At 34.4% G+C, this 24,259-nt stretch overlaps 1 pseudogene; it reads right to left on the minus strand.

Annotated features, from left to right (window-relative positions):
• LOC149574928 (DNA (cytosine-5)-methyltransferase DRM2 pseudogene) overlaps positions 1–24,092 on the minus strand; it is a 70,987-nt pseudogene extending 46,895 nt beyond the window's left edge.
• Positions 24,093–24,259: the final 167 nt, after the last annotated feature.

Raw genomic sequence — 24,259 nt, forward strand, 5'->3', positions numbered from 1 at the left:
AAGCCAAAGTCTATCACCTTAAAATATCCCAACCACCAAGCCATAAGTGCTCTTACAAGCCATAAATGACTCTTACAAGCCCATTTATTGCTCTTACAAGCCATTATGAGCTTTGAGCCTCCTTTGTTGACCCCTTAACCCCTCTTACTCTAACCAATGACCCTATGACATGTGTCACTCCCTAATTGGCTATGAGGAAGCACAATCCATGTGCTCTCCTCTCATTCAATCTGAGCCCTCCATAAGCTTTCTCCTTTCCTTCCATCCTAGCCATCGATCCCTCAAGCCCTTTGCCTATTTAAGGAATCCCCTCCCAAGCCATTTTAAGCACATCCATTACCATAAACTTACAATGCTATTTTGAGAAGCCATTTTACCAATCTCACTCACTCACACCAAAAAGCCATCAAACATCCATTGAAGCCTTTGGAAGCAATCGAGCATACATCCTATCAAATAGACACATCTCTAAATCAGGTGATCATCCTCATTGAGAGAGCCTATCCATGGCTCATATTATCACTTGAGGACCTCACTTTGTCTCTCTTTATATGTTTTGTTAGTTTGGTTTTGTGAATGCTTTGTTTATTTCATTTTTTTCCTAACATCACTAAATTCACACCACACCATTAGTTGGTGAAGAAGAAGCTCTCAACATAGAGCAAGCAGTACATGATTGTGAATGATACATTTATCTTTACAATCATTTGATTCATTGAGGGAGACTATGGGAAGAGGTTATCTAATGAAGCCAAAGCACAGATCATGGCTCTCGGAGCCGACTTCATTCAGTTCAAGACATTCACATATCTTCGGGTGGGTGGTGCATCTATCAATCCTAAGAAGCTCCTAGGATACTCAAGTGACAAGTTGGTACTATTGGAGATCTCTAGGAAAATTGAGTAGGCCTATGAGAAGCTAAAGAGGCAATGAAGACCCTTTTGGGAATGGAAATTGGTCATTGGGCTATATCATATGAAGCAAATACAAGATATTTTGACCTTCAAGTTGGAATGGGAGAACTATCCTCTTGAAGGATAAAACTTTCCTCAGCCATACTTTGACAAAGTTGGTAAAGTGGAAAGCCTGGAAAGAAAGGACTTCCATCATGAGGATGCCATTGAAGATCATTGCATGAACACCACAAATGGCTACAATTTTTGCATCAGGGACAATTGGAGGATGACTTTGTATCTAGAAGAAAAGGCTATCCATTTGAATATCTCTAATGAGATAAGGCTACAAGACTCTAAAGAATTATTGAATCCCCTGTTCAATGCAGATAAAGTCGATGAAAGACTCATTCTAAATGCAAAGGTTGACAGAGAGGAAGGATATGACATCTATCATTGAGCAAAACATGTCATTAGAATGACAAAGAATTGGATCAAGAAACCTTTTCCACTTGATCCAATTCTTGATACTATAATCTTCCATGCACATGCTCACCCAAAAAGGGGTAAAGGAAGGAAAGTCACAGTTCCTATCTTTGTGCTCTAGCCTCCTATTAGGCCAGAGATAGTCTACTAGCTTGATTTCCTAGTGGGATATTATCACCCTATTGAAAGGAAGGGAATGAGGAAGAGAACCTCTCCTCAAAGGATTCAGATAGAATAGGTTGCAGAACATGTGTCTCCTCAGTAGCATGAATAAAACTCACAAGAGTCCCAAGGTATTGGAGCTTCTCAAATCTAGGATGAACCTTAGTTGCCTCCTATTGTGCCAAGCCAACCAGAAGAGGGAGAGATTCTAGAAGCCTCCATTCCTCCTATACAAGAAGAGCCCCCTTCTCCTTCCATCTCTAAGAGAAATAAGAGGATAAAGATTAAGATGAAGAAAAGGCAAAGGATTAGTAGGAGATTAGTACCTAATTCATCTATTCCTGAAACTATTCTAGAGGAAGAAGAAGATGAGGATGAAACAAAGTCAAAAGAGCAGGAGGAACAAGTAACCTTACAAAGAAGAACTCGGTTAGCAAAAGCTACAAAGTTAGAAAGAAGAAAGTGTGCCAGGGGTACCCTGCCATCTACTCAAGTAGAACCATTAGAACTCTTTTCTTAAGAAGATGAAGTGCAGCACTAGGTGAATGAGAAAAGGGAAGGAGGTGAGGATATTTTCTTGATGGCGCATTTTGATTTCATGTTTGTGGGTACAGAATTGGTTGGAGATAAGATTAGAGACACCCCTATAGGTTAACTCCAATAGGAAGACTGGAGGCAGATGCTGCTAGATACACAATGTCCTAATCTTACTCCTCCATCCCCACCATAGATTATGGTGGTATAAAAGGGTTCAGTAACTCCCCCGCCTTTGAGTTCAGAAGAGGAACAAGTTCAAAAGGAACCATCACCACAAGAGAAACTAGAGCTAAGGGCTATTGATGAAGCATCAAAAGATGGATAGATAGTAGAATATGCACAACAACCTTCCCAAGATGTTGAGGAGCAAGCCATAGGATCTATGGAGACTTAAGTTATAGAAAGAGACTCCTCACAACAAGAGGTGACTTCAAGAAAGAGTGATAAAGGGAAGGAGGTAGTTGAACACACCCCTTCGTCATCAAGAGCCAAGGTTGTAGAGAAACACATTCTGAGATGGTTCTAAAAGGAGATAATAAGGAGTGCTAAGCTTCAATTTCATGCTTTAGAGGATGATATTTATGATATTGTAGAGATATTGAACAAACCTGAGTCTCCATTAGATGATGCAATGCCATTGGCATTTGTCACTACCATACAGAACCAAGATTTATTTGCACAAGTGGCTATTCCTCCTGAAGGTATAGATGCATAAGCTTTTAGTCTAGAGGATTATGAAGTGAAGGATGTTATGTTGGGAAAGCCTACACGGGATTGAGCCTAATAGATGATGACTATGGGAGTCAAAGAGGTTCTCATGCACATGGAGAAAGATGAGATGAAATCCGAATGCTTAGAAGGGAAGTTGAGATCTTAAAAGGATATCTAGCCAAAGTTGTTGGTCCTCTTAATCTTGAGTGCCCTGAGGAGACTCTAAATACCATTCTTAGAGAAGGGGAAGGTGTATGGCTCAATCCATTTTTGAGACCTTGTGAGGAATGGTGAGAAAGCCTTGAGGATAAAGGTGTTACCACAATCACAGGGAATTTGAAGTTACTGCATGGTACACATGAGAACATGAATAAGATTGTAGCAATTTTGAGGTAGGACTTTAGTATCATGGATGAGGTATGGGCATGGAGCAAGGATTTGTAGACTTTACAAGCCATAAAAGGGCAAAGGTACCACACTTTGATTGACATATATATCAAATAAGAGCTAGACTTGATTGATTATTGGATAGAAAAAATAGTGGATGGCAATAAAGTAATGGAAACATTACACAAAGAGATCCATCGGCTCAAGGACCAAGCCTAAGAGTGAAATTTGGAAGCAGAAAAGTTGTACAATGATGCATGCTTAGAAATTTTTGAAGATGAAGAATGAGAGAAGCTATTGCTAGTTGAGGTAGTAGTGGATAATTTCAATAAGCCATTAGAGGAAGCATCGAGTGATGAAGATATCAAACAAGCCTTCAAGATAGAAGAAGCACTATTAGAGCTGGACACCAAACTCAGAGACTTTGTACAGACTAGAATTGAGGTGGACAACTATAAACAAAAGGTCAAGGACAAGTATGAGGCTTTAGATCTTCCAAATGTAGCTAAAATTATTGATATGATAGAGAAATTCAAGGGTAAACATCTAAACATAGCTTTGGGATGAAGAACAAAAGCCAGATTCCAGAATTTCAATTTTGACACTTAGTAAAATTTGGAGATTTTGATCCTGTCAAGGTCTATAGCTCCACATTTTCATGTAGCTTCATAGGTTTTTAGCTCTGCATTTTCATACAAGTTTGCAGGTACATAGGTCTGTAGGTCCACAGCTCTGTAATTTAGAGGTGTGCCGACAGCTAATTGCCAGTTCCAAAAATAACACCTTCCATGCATCGAGAGCACATTCTGATGGTAGTTTAACTTTGACACACACCTAGTGAAGGACTAGCTTCTATTTTTGGTGCCTCCATGCACTTCCACTTTGACTAATGGCTTCCTCCTACTTTCTTTCTCTTGCTTTCTCTATTTTTGACATGTAAAGGGCTCATGCATCCAATTAATGAATAAAATATGGATGGAGTCCCTCTAAGCACCATATTAATTGTTAGTCTGTATATATTTAGTTTGTTTTAATGTTTTAAAAGCATTTTATTGCATGAAGATATCTCTCACTCTCAACACAAATTGAGGAAATGATTTCTTATAAATACCCCACTGTAATATGTAACAAGGGCCTCCATTATTATGCAATAAAATTATGCTTTTGGTGCTCGCATTTGGAGTTGTAGACACTTAAAATCATCCCTAAACACTTTATTAATTAATTTTAATATTTCCCATGACATTGTAATTAATTATAAATTAATTAATTATATTGTTCACATTCCTCTACTTATTTAATTAAGCTAATTAATAAATGAGTTCATTCTCCTAAGTATTTAAATTTTATTTAAATACTTATAGCCTTAATGTGTTAAATTAATTTAACACATGATCCTCCATATTTCCCCACTTTTTAAATAAATTTTATTTATTTAAATCCTCACATCCCATTAATTCCTCTAAACCCATGATTAAATTAAATTTCATTTAATTTAATCTTAAACCTAACCTAGAGCCTAGTCTACACCCATCATTTTCATCCTCTTAAGCCTACTTCTCAAGAAATAATGCCTACACACATAAGCATGCCCTTGAAGAAATAATGTCTCAAGATGTTGGTGCACCTTCCAAATTTCCTCCATCCAAACCTAAAACTTCCCATCATTCCTCTTCCAAGTCCATTCTAGGTCCTTATCTTCCATCCATTCTAGGTCCTTATGTTCCATTGTCAAACCCTTCATCCCTTCCATCCATTTTGGGCCCTTACATACACCCATCCACCATACCCATGTTTTCCCCTTCATCCGCTCATGTTCCTACTAAAGATCAACATAGGCACACATCCTTGAATTCCTTCCAACGTTCATCATCCATAAGCTCTCCATCTCATTTACCTTCATCCACCCATACCATAGCCAATGGAAGCAAATTGGATGCCAAAGAAAAAGAAAATGAAGTAAAAAATCCAAGGATCAACATGTCCCCTCTAAATGACATGTCCAAGAAAAGAAAAATCTGATCCAAAGCACAATCAAAAGGCCACAAAGGCTGAAAATAAAAAATGCAAAAATTTTGTGGATACCAAAGCTACTTAATGTAGCAATGAATCTCAAAGAAAGATTCAAAATGACATCCAATTTGGCTAATCCAAAGGCTTCCACATCCATTTTGGGTCCTAATGTACCCAAATCCACCATCCTAAATCCATTGTCACCTTCTTCCATTTTGGGTGCCTATATCCCAAAATCCAAACTTACATATCCTCCACAATTCCCTCCTTTCCATCACCCTTCAAGGTGTGTACCGATGACGATCTTTCCACCTCCTTCATCCATTCATTCACAACATCTTCCAACCTAGCATCCATCAACCATATCTTCCTCCCACCCACTCCAATCCCTTAATCCAAACTTTTTCATAAGTCATTTTCCTCCGTTTACTACCCTATCAACATCTATGAGCAAATAATCAAAATTCCTTGAAAATAAAAAAGGAAAAAGGAATTATAAAAATTCAAGGGATACCATCCATATATCTAGATGCTTGAGTCCTCCCTTCATTTTCCTATCATGTGTCCATTGCCTTCCACTTCCACTTATCCTTCCATCTATTCACTTTTCCTCTTCCACTTGCACTCTACACTAGGGGCAAGCTCCATTCATACGAAGCTTCCATACATATCTTCCTTCCTTCCCTCTACCGTTCATTAGCCCCTTTTCCATCTTTGATCTTGACTTTCACTTTCCTTTCATCCATCGATACGCTCACTTGACATATCCCTTGTGCATTATCCACACATTTTCCTACATGCTTCCATCATCCTTTCATGCATTTGATCTTGACATCCTATCCATATCTTCCCTTCCATAGTTCTTGTCATGTTCATTTCATCCATTTTTCCATCCATACTCACATGTACTTCCATCCCCCTTTCATATTTCCTTGATCTTGGTCATACCATACCTTTCCTCCACTTCATATCACACTTTTTATCCATATAATCATCCCCTTTTTTATACCCTCCCTCCACCCATGCTTGTGTTCAAAACATGGTCCTTGGCTCTGCATTTTCCCTCATATCCTTTCACCATTCCTTTCATCCACCAACTCACATTTCTTTTCCTCCATTTACCATTCCTTGGTTCTCCCTTGTCATTGGTCTCCATCTCTTATATCATGCCTCCTTTTATATCAAATTCAATCCAAGTCTTCCAATTCATTCAATCAATTCATTTCTCCTCTAATCTAAATCTCTTCTTCTAATCATTTCATTCAAATCATTTGCATAATCAATTCCTTCATTTTTCCATCTATTTGCATATACCTTGATCAAATTTCTAGTCTTCCATTCAACACATTTTCCTCGAGAAAACTTTATCATTTTCTCTCTTGCCTCACCCTTCCATTCCAATTCAATTCATCCATTATCTTATCTTATCCACATTCTTCTATTTCTCTCATGACACCGAGATTTAACCCATCAAATTGAGCTTATCAAAATAGTGATTGCAAACAAACTTACACAAATTCACACTTAGACTAAATGATTTAAGAACATTTTTCCTTTCACACTATTTCCAATGAACAATCACAAACATTTCATTACAATTCAATCAAACAATCAAATTTTGCCTTACAGGATGAATCCTTCCAACACAAGCTTAACAAATTTCACTCTCAGAATCAAGTTCATGGTAAGAACTATGGACTGAATGACTACTTGGTCAAAGTCTTTTTGTTGATTTTATCTTTGTGTGTCAGTAATAGCCTTTCCAAGTGTGCCTCAATCTTCAATATCTTGGTATCATTTGAATGGATTAACCTGATTACACATGTCATTTTGCAATATGATCTATTTTCATGATTCTTTAGCACATCTCTATCAATTTTTGAGTTATGATTTTACATTGCTCACTAGGGGCAACGGGTTAGCACACTTTCCACCAAGATCCCTAACAAGACTTTAGGTGTGCCCAGACCTCTCTAGTGTGTATATGTCATTTGTTCCATCATGACTCTGAAACCTATATCTATTGTGTTGAGAGTCTAGTCCACACAAAGGAATATTGTCATCTATGCTACTATAGCATTTGATGCATAACTCCTCTTGCAATATCAAAATAAGGTGTGCTCTCCATATGAACACAAATGAATCTCATGCATTCATGTAGTTAATTTGCATTTAGATTAATCATTATCCACTTCACCCTGCTTCATGTCAAGCTTACCAACAAGTCATGCAAGGTCATCTTTTAAGCCTTTTCTCTTTCCCTTTTCCTTCCTGTGTCTATTTTCGAGAAAATGGGGCAAAATATATTCATTTTCACCCCATTTCCTCGAGGGGGCACCCTCCTCCCCTATTGTCACTTTGACACAACTCCTAGGACTTCTATCCTTCTCTAGGGCAACTTATATTTTCTTTTCTTTGATATGATGTCGTCTCGACATCACATCAAAGAGGGGTAAAATGTAGACACTTAAAATCATCCCTAAACACTATATTAATTAATTTTAATATTTTTTGTGAAATTTTAATTAATTATTAATTAATTAATTATATTATTCACATTCCTCTACTTATTTAATTAAGCTAATTAATTAAATGAGTTCATTCTCTTAAGTATTTAAATTTTATTTAAATACTTATAGCCTTAATGTGTTAAATTAATTTAACACATCATCCTCCATCTTTCCCCCCTTTATAAATAATTTTTATTTATTTAAATCCTCTCATCCCATTAATTCCTCTAAACCCATGATTAAATTAAATTTCATTTAATTTAGTCTTAAACCTAACCTAGAGCCTAGTCTACACCCATCATTTTCATCTTCTTACGCCTAATCCCACTTAATCATTCCTAATCATCTCCCTAATCCCCCTCATTAGCCTAAGAGTGTGCTCACACATGTGTGAGATGGCATGCCTACACACTCTTGTCTCCCACTCTTCTTCTCAAGTTTGCTCACACATGTGTAAGAAAAGTTTGAATTCTTGACCATTTACATGGCTTGCATGTCACCTTATGTGGCACTTACTTGGATGCCACCTCACCAAGCCCTCCCTCAAGCCTATAAATAGAGTGCTTGTCTCAAGCATTGGCATCTCCTATTATTGCATTGTTATCATGTTGGTTTGAGATTTGAGCTTTCATCTGAGCTTTCATGGTAGTTTTAGCTTGCATTTTTATCATAGTTTGCATATCTAGTTAGTTCTTTCATTTCATATCATCTTCATTGTTGAATGCCTTCAAGAATGGCTCTCTCCATAGCCATTTATTGAAGTGTTCTTCACCTCATTTAGTCTAGATTCATATCTTACTTGCATACACACTTGCACTCACTCACTCAAGAGATTCATTTATTGTTGTGTTTGGGAGAGCACATCAAACATCCCCCAATCTTAACACACCAACAAGGCCTCTTATGGGTGCCTTTGTTGAGCTGTAGAAATGGCTGGAAGGTTGGATTTGTTGGTTTCTTAGGGTTGCAAAACTCAAGCAAGCATTAGTTGATATTTTTTCTTTTCATTTTGATGAATCTTTGATGCACTTGAAAGCTTTCAAACTAGTGTTTGTTTGTTAACCCATGCTTCTTGCAGGTCACATTTTCTAGCACACAGGAGTGTAGTCATTCTTTCCTAAATGTGTCATATTTTTGTGGATTTTATTCATGAGATTATGATTGAGCCAAAGGTTTATTGCATTGTTTCTGGTTGTGTGACCTTTTAGTTTTGGTGTTTGCTACAAATTTACGAATTCTTCTAATGTATCTAGCTTGAGGAGAGATCACAAATTGTGCCTACGTAGCTCTTTGTCTCGCATGAGCACACTTTACATGGCCTTGCAATTTGATGAGGAGTGAAACATCATTCAGTTATTGAAATTTTCCATTGATGATTGCATTAGTTTATTCTAGGAAGCGTTGCTCCTATTTTCATTGGTTTCCTACAAATTTTTTTGAAAGTTTAACTCGCAACGTCTTGTTCTTTGTAGCTTAAGTCTATTTAGGATTTCAATTTCATGTTATTTTCTTTCAGTTTTGTTATTTTCTTTGCTAACCCCTTGTTAGAATAGGAACTCATTTTAGTTGCATTGGTAGAATTGCATTCGTTGGAAAAAACAAAAAATACAAAAATATTGTTCTTTAGTCTGTTATTTTGAGACATAAAATAGATTTACTTCATTCTAAGTTTAAATAAGAACCAACAAAGTTCTCCTCATGAACAATCATATTTATCTTCAACTGAGTGGATTTTGGTACATCATAAGACAAATACTAAACCTTGGAGTTGATCCTCAAATATTAGCTTTTCAAGAGAGGAATTGTGCAATGGATTCCTACCATTGACCTCGTATAAAATGAGCGCCCAACATTCCTCAAAATCATATTCCTTATAATAGAATTCTCTAACTATGTTCTATCCATACTGTTATACATACTATAATACTTATTTAATTGTACAAAATTATCATCATTAATTATCTGCATGTCTAGATTCTCTACCTTGGGTTTCCAAGCTCATTTTCTAGTTGTTGTTCTAGCTTCCTGCACATCTTATTCAACGGGATTATCTTCAACTTCATCCTTAGAACTCTTTGACCTACTTACTTGAAATGTCTTTCTTCATTTTCCTGGTCCACTAATGGTATGCTTGACCCTTTTCTTGGTTGATGGTGTAGGTTCTTGCTTTACCCTTACTAATCTCTAAGACTTTCTCTGTGCAATAAGTGCTTCCACTTCTATCTACCTCTTAGGCTATTCATCCCTTGTTCTAACTAGTTGCACTTGTGCAACTACTACATAAGGCACAATAGGGGCTTGCACACAAGGTTGTGCTACAATCAAACCTTTTCAAGGTCTTGCAACAATAGTGGGAGTTGCTACCAACACTTCAGTTTTTCCATTGACTTTCATCTCTAACAGAATACCTTTAATCTCATCAAACTCTTTTCTAGTCATGCCAAATTCCTTAAGAATGGAATGTATCTCTCTCTATCTTTTTCTTACTTTCCTTGTTGTATAGTTTTGAATGAACTATTCTCATATTTTCTTCATAAGTACCCCATCTAGGGCATTCTGAGTCCTTTCTTTACTAGAGTATGATCTTTGCATACCCTTCTACAAGCTCATTGCTCATCTTATATCCCATAGGCTCTATAATTTTGACTCTTGGTATCACTACTTTCATGCGGGCGTTATCTATTTCCACCATGAAACATATCTCTTCTTTGTACTTCTCTACCATTGAGGGAGGTAACCTATACCTCTATTTCATATCAGTCTAAAGTTCTTCATCATCCGATCAATACCATCATCTTTGACATTTTTTTGGCTTAGATCTATAGCATTAAGTCACCATCTTCATTGTGCACTCACTACTATCCTAACTTATTAATCCAAGAAACTTCCTTGTAGCATAGAAGAATATATGAGTCAATAGAGACTCAAATCTAAAAACTATGCTCTTAGTTTTCTTAATCTTTGCAATGTTATCCAATAGTTGCAATCTAATAATTTCACAAAAATTAATTTTCTTCCTTACATAGCCACTACATAAGCTACATTTAGAAATCTAGCTGGTACTAAGTTAACCCTTGATCCATAGTTTAACTTGTACCCTAATATCTGGCTTAGTAATCTTATTCATTTTTCTTGAATGGAGTCTACCTTCATGTTCCTTCTGTAGTGCCCGCCCCTAAGTCGCATTTCTATTATCATTGCCAAACTCTTTTAGGCCAATTTATGTTTGATGATTAGTATTATTATTTTAGAGATTATCAGATGATGTTTACACTTAGTTTATTATATGATGAGATTACTTGGTACTCTATATTTCATGCATGTATGATGATTATTCAATGGTTTCAGTTATCGATGATGATTAGTTAGATGGTTTATTATTCCATGTGCTTCTTATGGATACTTACCCCATACTGCATGTGTATGGTGTGCGTGTTGTTTTATTTATTTATGGTGTTTCTGATATGGTTAAGGAAGGGAGTCGTAGTCACCTGCTAGTCGGGATCTACACAATGCACCACTTCCTACCATTGTCTATTTAGCTTAGAATATTGTGTTTGTACATGTGTGGATTTTATGCAGGTTGCAGGTACCATGTATCAACTTCCCTGAATTGTCAGGATGAGCGTACCCTATCGCACTGTCTCAATGGTAAGAGAGGGGAGATAAACTCTTAAGTCCAAATCCTAAACCCTTTAGCCAATTGTCCTAATTGATAAATAGGACAAGTATCTGAGTTAAGTACCCTCCGAATGCATCAAATGATGTAATTTCGTGATTATAACCCTTTTGTTTGATTTGGTATGTGTTTTTGTATGATGGGTTTTCGTATGTTGCTTTATGAGTCCTTGGTGTATTTTCTATCAATTAAGTCTAATTAAAAAGATTAATTAATGATTTAATTTAATAGAGAATTATTATGATATCTTTATATTTAATTAATTGAGAAATTAATTAAATAAAAGAATTAAATTTGGAGATTAAAGTTCAAAGATAAATTTAGAACAGGATAATATTTATTTAATTTAATAATAATATATTTGGAGTTCATTTTTAAATAAATGCTAAGTATTATTGTTATTTAAATTAATTAAATATGTTATCAATTAAGTTCTAAAATAAATTAAAAGTTGAAAGATATTAAATTATTAAGAATTCTAGATCGCATGATCTAAGCATGAGTTTAAATATGAGAATTAAATTAAAAGATTAAATTATAGAAATTAATAATGTTATTTTAATTTCTTAAAAGTGCACATAAGATTAAAGTAATAAATTAATTAAAAATAGAAATCAAGTGGAATATTAAATAAAGTTATTTAATAATTCAACTTAATGTGCATGAAAGTTGAATGCAAAATAAAAGAAAAGATAATAAAAGGTTAATTTGGAGTTAACTGAGTTGTGCGAAGAGTCTTCTCGAGTAAATGCACAATTAGTGCCCCGATTTGAGGAGAAATTGCTTATCACAACTTTGGGGGTTCATTTTTGGAGATATACGAAGTTGGACAGAAATTTTTGGGGAGACATCTTTTGGAAGCGATTTTCAGAAGGCGAATACCAAAGAAAGATTTTGGGAAGAAGGTTATTGAGAGGAGCGAATTCTCTTACAGTTCCTGGGGATTTCATAATAGCATCAGGATCAGGTAGGGTCTTGTGTTGTTGATTATCGATTAAATACAAAATTATCCTTTCCTGTCTTCTTCGTGTCTAGGGTTTGTAAATCCGAATTCTCTGTGATGAAAGTTTTAAGCTTTCAATTTTGTGAATTTATTAATTGTTCGTCAATAATTTTTGTATCCATGGAGACTGGATGAATTATTAGAACCCTTTTTTTCTTGATTTAGAAATTAAGATTTGATTAGGTAAGGGTTTTGAATGTAAAATTGAAAGTTCTAATTTTTAAAAATATATATATATTATATATATATTTTCTTTGGAGGATATTGTCTTAATGAAAATTAAATAAAACTAAATTTAAAATAAACATTATTTATTATATATATATATATATTTATTGTTTTAATAAAATTAAATAAATCTATTTTAAAATAAAATTGATTTATTTTATACTTTTATTAAAATCGAAATTGGAGATTTGTTTTAAATATTAAAAAAAAAATTTAAAAAAAATATATAATATATTTGGGGTGGGGTGGGGCCACCACTTCCCACGCCCCACACCTTTCCCCACGCTGCCGCAGCAGGTGAACGGCAGGCCGGCGGGCCTTTAAAAACACCGTAATTTCATATTACGATTTCTTTTTTTAAAATCATTTTTTGTAATTATTTTATTAAATATTATTGTTAGTTAATTTAAAATTTATTAAACTTTAAATTATATTGAAATTTTATTGTTTATTAATAATTTTATAAATAAACAAATTATTAATAAACGTCATATGATTCTTTATGTATCATTAATTAATCTTATTTAGGTTTGACTTAATTAGGATTAATTAAATTGAAAATTTGTTTAAGCAAATTTAATATTATAATACCGATTTTAATGGAAGCGTAGATTATTATAATCAACAAGGATTATTAATAATTTAATTATTACCTTAGATTGTTTTAGGACTTTGACTTAAAATCAATTAAGGGTAATTAGGTGTTTCATTTGGAGTTAGGAATGGGATAATTTGTAAAGGTGAACTATGGGTTCTATCTATTTAAAACTTATGTTAAACTGGAAATGGAAACCTCACATTAACGCAATAGTATATTATCAATCAAATTGAACTATAAAACTTTTTACTTGAATATAAACACTGGAAACTGAAACATAAACCTTACCTTAACTCAATAATATACTTTCAAATCCAATCTCTGAGACTTTGATGTTTTCTTTGTGCTTTGAATGTTATGGGGTTGGTTTAGCATTGACCAATTTAGGTTGTTACCAGAGGCTCGGGGTTGTGAATGTGATGTCATGATGATTTGGTTTCGATCTTTCTTAACCTGACCATGGTAATGTGATGAAGTGCTCTATGACATGATTGTATTTACTGTTTGTTATTGCTTTCCAGTTTCCTTGTGTGAAGCTGAGATGTACGTATTTGAGATACTTGACTTAACCATTTTCAAGTCTCGATCAGTTATATTTGATGACCATTTTGGAGTCTTCGATCAGTATTGTAATTTACTATTGGGATACTTTCTGGTTGCTTATTGGAGAACCATTGGATTTTGTGATCTATCATTGATACCTTCAGTTGCTAATAGAGAATTGTCGTGATCATATGATTGTTATTTGATGCTTATCTGTTGCTCATGAAGAATTGATGTAATTTTGTGGCTTATCTTTTATGATGTTTTTCAGTTGCTTGTATAGGACTGAGGTGGTTTTATTATGATTCTTTGATTTATGATTTCATGAGCCTAGGGTAGGTTATCTATCTGTAGAGTCAGGAAGTGGCTTGCAATGGGGGTCGAAGCCCTAAGAGGCTGCCTTGAGAAACCCATTGTAAGTCGTTTTTAATAAGTGAAAACATTTACACTAAATGAGAGAAAATGAACCTAACAAGATAATCGTATGTTCTCTCCCATGCCTTGAGTGCTAGTACAGGCTAGGATGGGGTAGAGAGGATGCTTGGTTACGACCTTGCATTCCATAGTAGGCCTCGTCAGTACGAGAGGATACTAGTGGTCGCAGGATCAGTAGGGACCCGAGATTCCTAAGGGATTGCTCAGGTAACTTCTACGTGACTTTTGCGATGACACTTTCCCGCTTGCATATTAGGTTTCCTATGTGTCTTGTGGTACCTCTGGGATTTAGATGTCGATCTCTTTAGGAACCCTTGAGTTAGCATACTTATAGGATTTCCTAGACTTAGAGAGTATTTATGATTATAGGTTTCGTTATCCTATTTGAGACTTGAGACTATCTCCTTAGCGCGGTGGGAGTGGACCATTTAGGTTCCATGCGGTCGGCTGGTAGTGCTTTTACTCTTACCATTGAGATCCGTTCCATGGTCACCGTGGCTGGAGTTTTCGTGATTGGCATTTACCTTCACTATGTTCTTGGATTATTATGATGGCTGGTTAGATTTTATGATAGATGTTTTATCATTATGGATGTATGGATGTATCATGTATGGTGAATAATTTCATATATTTTTACTGTACTTTGTATCATGGATTTGAGGATGTTGTATCTTGATCTTTACATATGTATATTCTTTTAAGCCTTTCATACCCTGTGACTTGTACAGTGGATGATTGGGCATTCTGAATTTAATTTTCCGAGAGGCATTCGAAACAAATGTATATTATGGACATGGGACTTTCTGATTATTCTTTCATATGTATGTGATAGTTGTTAGACTTAGAATTAATTAAATTTAAACGTGACTCAACGTCTTGGGATCTTTAAGAAATGTAACTTGCAATGTATGTTTGTCGATGATTACATGGTATTGCTTCCGCTACTATGCGTTTGATGTGTATGTTATACATCCTTACTTTAAAAAAAAAAAATGTTTAGCAAACTTAGTGAAACTTTAGGTTAATTCTTTTGGATCCCTTGGCGGGGCGTTACACCTTCTGTCAAACCTTGTGTTCAAGTTTGTCTCAAATATCTTCCTAACATTCTTCTCATTAACAAGATTACAACCTTCATTACTTAATCCTATGACCTTATGAATAAGGTCATTGTTAATAATAATCTGCACATCACCTAGCCACAACATATCATCATGTACCCTACTCAAAATGATTCAAGTCCAATCGTGATTGTCAAACTTCGTATAAAATATATACCTTACCAAATTCAAACCTTCTAGGTGTGCATACTTAGACTTCAAGGATAAGTCATTATTACACATGGTTCTTAGGTCTTGATGAATTTGATCATCACCTATACTCTCTCTTTTATAGTGACTATAGCTTCTTATATCCTCAACATGTAACACATTTTCTAGAACTTGCAAAAATACACGCAACGGATCATCCAATAATGAAACAAATAGATGTTTCTTAAACTCATATCATGGTCTATCACTGACATCATATACATTCTGACTACCCACTGAAATTATGACTATAAGCATTGAAATGCTGGATTCAAACTTCATAAAATGCCTTAAAAATGTGATTTAGGGTTTCTGCAACTTTTCACTTTACAATCTTTACTTCAGACTTCAATTTGATGTCAAATGGCTCTTCAATTTCCTCAAGACACTTCACATGAACAAATGGTACATACAATCTTTCTTGGGATCCTTAAATCATTCCAAATCACACTATGCATTAAATGTGTATCTACTACATATTCAAATATTATTTCTATTTACCAGTAAAATTGATTTCTCAATTCTTGCTCACTATGATCATATCAAGACTTGCACACTTGACCATAACCTTCTCTCTATGTCCTTAATCTCCTATTAACTGCACAACATCCAACTCTCTCTCAAACATTAGTTCTAGCCAATTGATGCAATGCCACAACTAAAAATGCTTAATTTAGGTAGGATGAGTCACGAACAATCTATGACTTCAATGTCTAATTAGGTGCATAAAAAAACTATTCCTCCAAAACTATATAAGAGCTTTTTGGATCTTTAGCTATCACAAATGCTTCCTTGAATTCATCAACATGTTCTTTAATTGCCTCATTCTAACTGTTGTCACTACCATTATCATTCCTTCTTTCATTTCTATTGGTGTTCCTTATGTTATTTAGATTCCTATTAAAGTTTCTTCTATCCATTCTATAATATCTTGTTGTATCGACTCTATCCAAAGTTATTACATAATTGACATACATGTGCATTTCTTCTCTGATTAGTTCCATTCTGATTCTCAGGTGCTCTGCAATTCCTTGCAATGTGTCCAAGATTGTTACACTTGTAACACATGAATTGGTTCTTCTCTTCATTAGATTTCTCTCCATCATTAGATCTATTCTATGGTCTTCCACTTTCATTATTTGCAGGGTTAGTATTCCTAGACATTCTACTATTTTCATTATTACCATCAAACTTAGGTTTTTTACATTCTACTGCCTTATGTCCATAATCTCTTTCCATGTGTCCAACCTCATTACACATGAAGAATCTACCTCTAAACTCACATCTTACTTCCTTGGGTGGTTCATCTTGCTTAATTTTATCAACTTGTTCTACTTTATTAAGCTCATAAAATTTAGCTGACAAATCAATTAATTCTACTTCCTTAGATACTTCAGTAGATGTGCTTGATTCTACCTTACTCAGATTAGATTCCTTAAGGGATTCAATAAATGCACCTAGTTCTCTTCTAATTTCACCTTTATTGGCTGATTTCTCTCCAATTATATATCCAAGTCTTGTCTTGTCATAAGAAGGTCTCTAATGAAATATTTGTTGATCTATCTTTTCACTATTGGAATAAAGTTTCTCTAACTATTGCTTATAGCTTGTGTCAATTCTCCTTTCATAATAATGTTGTACTTTTCTAATTCAACATGCTCAATCTTGATAGTATCTAGTTAATATGTAATTTGACTTAATTGGGATATAAGATTTGCATTCTCAGCCTTTAGTTTTGGTTCATTCTTGCCAACATTTTTCTTAAGACTCAAGTTCAATTATTTTCAGTTCATGTTTCAAGATCATTATCACTAATTTGTACAGTTGATTCCTTCTGAGATTACAAATAATCTGTCTTGTCTTTCAATTTACCAATGAACACTTTCACATCTCATATCTATCTTTTAGGGCATCTCTTTCTTCAGTAAGAAGGTCAATCCACTCAAGAGCTTCTTCTAGGTTTTTCTTCAATTGTTCCATTCCTTTAGGGATCTTAATTAAGTTGTTAAACTTCTTCAAAGTAACTAGACTCTGATACCAATTGTTAGAAATAGAAATACTGATGGGGGGCTTTGGGGGGTGTGAGGCCTCGCCCCGACCCATCGTAGCATAGCGATGCATTACTATTATTTTTTGATATTCACGACTTGAGATGTTGAGACATTATCTGATGCTTAGAACATATTTTTATTATTTCATGTTGTGTGATGTTATTTTCCGATATATTTGATGATTGTCATTTAATGTTTCATGTATATGTATGTTGATGAAATCAGTAAATGTAGGATCGAGACTTTGATTTAAGAGATTTTAAATGATTAAGAATTAAGTAGGATAAGGAAACCCTTATTGATGTATGTTTTAATTTATGTGAATTTTTGAATACGTATACATTATGTACATGTGATTTTACGGGACTACTGATGTGTGAAATGAGTGTGCAGATATTTAGCCGAGAAACCCTACGGAAGAACAGAACTGATCTCCATGTGCTAAATTTGAAAACTTTGTTGTTCGTAATTCACGTATTGTATTGTGAGATGTATGTATGCATCTTCTTTGTTCAGTGAATGTTAATGTTCGTAATTATGTTCTTTCAGTGTCGCTTGACACTCGTAAAATGTTTGTGTGCTTTGGTGTGCTGTTTAGGGTTAATTGTTTAACCTTTGGACCAAGTTGGTTTAAGTTAGTGTCAGTTTTTCGATTAGGTTCTTAATCAAGGCTAGTCATCCCTTAATCCAGATTAGTGCTTATTTGCAAGTTAGAGTAGTGAGTTGGACCTATTTTATTCCTAAATTTTATTTGACTCTAACTCCTTTCCTTAGGCTTGTAAACATGTTATTATTCTAACCAAAGGGTATGGGTATGGGTTAGGGGTCTTTTCCAACCCCTAAGCCCCTTTTTTGGACTTTTGAGGACACTCAAAAAGTCCCTTTTTTCCTTTGTGCGAAAATTGACCATGGCTATCTTGAGTTACCTCACCTCATCTCCACTTAGGGTTTAACCATAGTGTAGGTTGAGTTAGGAGTTTCTAGAGTTGCTAGTGGGTGGAAATAGTTATTGCTGCTTTTGGGTGGTTGAGTTGGAGGCTTATTTAGAGGCCTTCCTTGGACTAGTTGGTTGTTACCCAATCTCTACATTTAGAGAAGATTTCTTGAAGCTTGAAGGAAGGAAAGGGATACTCTACTCAAACTTGTTCATTGCCATTACCTCTTTGTGAAGGTAGGAAATTCTCATCTCCTTTATTCAGTTTTTATGTTTGGTTTCATGTTCATGTTACCTTTTTGTTGTTTCACTGTTGTATGGTTGTGGGTATGTGGGAAAATTTGAAAACCATGTCATTTTGGTTGTTTTCCTTTCTTGATTATGTTTGCAATTTTGAGTTTTCCTTTTCATGGGGTTGTTTTGGCATTACTCACCCTTGGATAGGGAAGAAGTGGCCATGTGGGGGTAGGGCTTTAGTTGGACCTCAATGGTGCAGAGTCTCCTTTCATGGTGAGAGGAGGGAAAAAAGGGTAGGGTGTATGGGCCCCTACCGGTCACCACATACCTCGTTGATATTGTGAAATCTTGAGCATGGAAGGGAAAGAATATCCTTTTTGAATTGGCCCCGAAAGGGCATTTGAGGAACAAAGAAAGTTCCTAAGTTTTAATCCCGAAAGGGTTATATTAAGGTATGGTAATTGACATCTCCCATTGGGAAAATCCACCTCCCCCCCCCCCCCCCCCCCGCAAATAAGGTCCTATGGATGGATCTAGTGTGTTAAACCGGATGGGTGTATGTTGAATTGTGTCTTTGTGATTGTGTTGAATTGCCTTGGGTCAGCCTTGTTTCCCCTTGTGGTTCCATGAAGAATTGAAGTTGAAGAGATAAAGTATTGTGTAGAAGCTTGAATAAATCATCATTGTATTGTGAATTTGATGTAATTATATGTATATTTATATTGTGAATGATTGGCAACGAAATCAGGTTTTCTTACTGGTTCTTTCCCGATGGAGTCTTGAACCAGGCTGCATAATAAATAAATTTAAAAAAAAGGATTATGGAAGTTCCTTGCAATGCTCTTTGTGATTTCATAATTTGGCTTATATTGTGAAGGAATAATTGATAGATAAATGTTCTTGATTTATGATCATTCAAATTTCAATTGTGGTAATGAAAGAAATAGCATTGGATATGATAAAGTCTTATAGATTGCTGTATAAGAATTATGATGTAATCAACACAAATTCAACAATGTGGTTTCCTCGGTATATATCAATTTTTGTCAAAATTCACAAATGGATTCACGCAAGTTGTAATAGAATTATTCACCACCTTTGTAAATCATGCATATGATATCTTACTTTGCATCAAATTCTCCCTTCTCATATGGAATCAATGGAATTAAGAATTTGTAATCTTTGTATTCAAATTGAAGGAAATTTAGAACTCATGGTATGCACTAGATATTTATGCATGGAACATGCAATTCAAATTTAAAGGCTAAGAGATTTCCTCATGCATACTCTTGCATTAACATTATAGTTTAATAGATTAATGAAACTATGGATCACTTTGAGACCTAGTTTAATAATAAAATTTTGATCTCAAACATATGCATCTTGGTTCAAAATAATTTGTTTCAAAAGAGAATAGACACTTCCAAGAGCAAATTTGCTCACTGGAAAATGTATGGAAGAAAAGACTTAATGAATTTGGAGCAACAGAGAATATTCTCTGAGTGATCCTTTAATTCAAAATTTCCTTTCAAATAAAACAATAATAAATAAAATAATTACTATCTTCTAAAGAAATAAAACTTAAAGTATAACTAAATATCCTAACTCACCAACAAGACTTTATGATATCAATTCTTACCCATCTCCCTGGGAAAACGTCACTTAAACTTGCTTAAATAAAGGTCATTGTTGCAAAGTCAGCTGTCATCATGATTGATGACATCACCGACACCCTTGTCCCATCTCCTCTCCAACTGGGTGCTTGCTTGTGTGAAGGCATTAAAGTTTGTTTTTGTTTAAATAAAATTTATCAAATTGTCCCCTGCCCTCTCCTTGGTATGCGCCTTATTTTGACCAGGCCAGCGTCACGTGCTGCCCACGCAAGGACAGGGCCCGGTCTGCCATGCGCAGGTCTTGGGCAGCGCATGCGCAGGCCTACAGGGTGTAGGGGGGGGTAGGGTTAGGATAGGGGTTATAGGTAGTTTTAATTAAGTTTGTTATTAATTTATTTTAAGTAAGTTTTAGATTTAGCATTAGTTAGTATGTTAGTTTAGATATATGTTATTTATTTTGGTTTGTTTATTGCTAATTAATTTAGTTATAAAGTTTTTTTTTTGATTTTATATTAGTTAGATGTTAGATTATTTTTTTTTGTCTTTTGTTAATAGTGTAAATTTTAAAATTGTTATTACTTTGAATTAGTTAAATTTAATGTAATTAGTTAGTTTTATCATTGATGTTAATTTAATCTAAGTATAGTTAATAGTGTTTTATTTTAATGGTTATAATCATTTTAGTCAGTCCTAATTAAATAAAGTATAGAAGGGTCGATTGCCTTTTTGAAATAAGTTTAAATGGGGAATTTATTTAATTAATTTTCCTTTCATTTACATTGTTAATTATGTAAATCTTGCATATCATTATAATAACGGAAGTTTCAAAACCTTAACGATGCAACCGTCCTCATTTTTATAATCTTAAGACGTAATGTAGAGAACCAGTACTTAAAGTGTTATCTCAATCTTTTCATCATAAAACCCTTTAAGGAATAATTTTTTTTTAAAAAAATTGTGTGTGTTTTTGCCCTGAAGTTTGGGCATGACAGGGGGGGGGTGGGGGGGGGATGAAACCGTATTCTACAAACTTTTGTCCACAACTGAATATTGTTAATTACTTTATAACTTGCATATGAAAGTAAACTAACAATGCTGAACAATAAATATAACCATGCACATAGATAACTTATAACACCATTGTTTTTTAACTAGGGAAACCCTGGCCAAGGGAAAACCCTAGTGGGGATGATATCCACTACATGATTCACTAAACAATAGGATCCTGTTAAGGATATTGACCTTGTTAGGAGTCTATGAAGTACACATAGTGTCTTGAGTCCCTATTAGGAGACTAAGATTTGTTAGAAGACTCAAGCCTGTTAGGATTTTCTTTAACCTTGTTAGGAGTTGGTGGAACAAATACAATGTATGCAAGAAGAGCCCACTACCCTAAAATGCAATTATACAATTCAGTTCTTCACAAGAATAGATATACGTACAATACTTGCTTACTATTGTAACTTGCACCTATTCAAATCATAAATTAGAATTCACATCATATAAGGCTCACAAATCTTTCAAGCTCTTTGTACACTAGTTCACATCAAATAACTCTTTCTCATCTATCATAGATAACACACTTATTTGTGCAAGATAAGATCTTTACTTATACCTTGCATAATTACAAAACTCTACTTAGTCAAGCTTCATGTGTTCACACACTTGAAATAATATAAAATATCTTATGGAATAATATCCACATAGTTGGTTCATTATAACTTAGTAATTATTTCATTACCAAAATAATTTCAAAGACTGTACAATCCAATTCTTAGCTATACTATGTTCTGCACTGTTAAATACATGTACTAGTATTTTAATCATAACTCATGTTGTACTATTTGTACACATCTCCTCACTGGCACATTTCATCATGATACTGTCATGAAGGTTTCCTCAACTACACATAAGCTAACTCTCAACGATTCATCCATACTCTAAACATCTTTTCTCTGTGTTGTTGTATTGTCTAACATTTAGACAATTTTCTAAGTCTAAATGCATAAATAAAATGATGAATGTATGTTTCCATAAATGAAAATCATCAAGACATGTATCTAACCATATTTCCAAAAAATAATGCATATGCCTGAATGTTGTGTTAAATCCTTTATTATTTGTGTTGTCTCATTATCTTACTCAATCTGATTTCACCAATATTACTTTCCTTCTCTGCTCAATAGCACTATCTACCTTATCTATTCTCTTCGTTCATTCCTTATAACCTCACTTACATCATGATCTCTTTCACAATCTATCCTTATATAGATATTCTATACTTGACCTAATTAGATTTGGATCTTTCTAGAATGCTCAAATAATTAGATTTATGATCTACGTTCATTCTCACTTACCAATAAACATTGATTTATTTTCATTGGTTTATAATTTTTCTTGGGATCCATAAAATCATGTATCAATCCCAATACATATCACCTAACCTTGTTCTAGACCTTTTAAAACTATTTCCTTACTTAGTAGGACTCAATCACATAGTATTTTGTGAATTTATAAAAATTTATGTTCATCTTGTGTGACTCGGTAACACTTGTTGATCTGCTCAGTTGAAATGTTGTCCCTTTCATAATATACTTTCTTGATAGTATGATATGATCAGTAATTATTCTACAACATTATAAGCCTAGAAATATTTTTGCTCAGTAACCTTATTTATTTGGTAGGTGTATTCTTGTTTAGTGTCTATCTCTTTTTGGTAATAAGGTTCACTGACATGATTCTTCACTTCATCATGACTTATCTTTTTGACTAATGACAACACTTAATTCATTTTAGGAGTAACAACTACTTTCTATAGGAAGTTCATCAAGGATTTCACTCATATTTGTTCCCTAATCTTGGAGATTGGTAAGGGAGGACATAAGTGTAGATTTGTGTGGACCAAGGAGGTAAAGGAAGCTTTTCAATTGTCAAACAAAAGGTATCAAAACATTCTATACTTTTTTTCCTAGAGTTTCAAAAATAATTTACAATAGAATGTGATGCATCCAATGTATCAATAGGTGTATTTTTGAGTCAAGAGGGAAGACCCATCATCCTTAGATGGGATCTTAGATCTGCATTACCAGATTTCAGATCTAATTCAATCTTGCTATCATCCTTCTTTAGACTTAGCTTAAGTTCAACAATCTTCAACTCAAATTTCAAAATCTCATTTTTGTTCTTTAAGGTGTCTACCTCATCACTATCTTTTGTCTGGTCTCTAGGTTTTAGATTATGGTAAAAACAAATTTTGAAGGGGCCCTGGAACCTTTTAAGAAAAATAGAAAAGATATAACATGAAGTACAACTAAGTTTTACAAGGACCTGAAACCTACTATTTAAAAAGTATCAAAATCAGGTTTTATAGGGACTTGAAACCATAGAAAATATCCAAAAAGAAAACCCAAGTTTTACAAGGACCTGGAACCTAGTTTAAACAATAGATAAAAAACTAGATATAACAACCATAAACAGTAACCATATACTAGGACTAGTAACTAAGATCAGGACTAGAAAAAAACCAAAAACCAAAGACCAGGAAAACTTGCTATTGTAGTTCTTTGATCATTTTGACCACTTCTTTATCAATCTCTACAGCATCTTGAATGGAATCAACAATCGAACCACCAGCAGTCTCCGCAGCTCTCTTCCTTGAACTCTACCTGATTCTCTTACACGGACCCCTGGTGACATAATTTCTTCATTGGTCCTCTTTCCAAGGCTTGTAGCAGCTACATAGGTACTGGATGTAACCTGTTCCATTTTATTACCACTTTCCTTGATAAGCAGCTATAGGTTTTGTTCATAGTCTTTAAGTTTGTCTGGTATGTTCCCCACCTAGATTTCCACTTGATTGAGCTTGCTAGGGTCCATGTCCTAGTTTTGCTGCAAATTTTCCACTTTCTTTTTGAGACTCATTAACTCATTAT

Source organism: Cupressus sempervirens, chromosome 2, assembly GCF_028749045.1.
Source record: "Cupressus sempervirens isolate cs-2001-9-10 chromosome 2, ASM2874904v1, whole genome shotgun sequence".
Taxonomy (NCBI): Eukaryota; Viridiplantae; Streptophyta; class Pinopsida; order Cupressales; family Cupressaceae; genus Cupressus; species Cupressus sempervirens.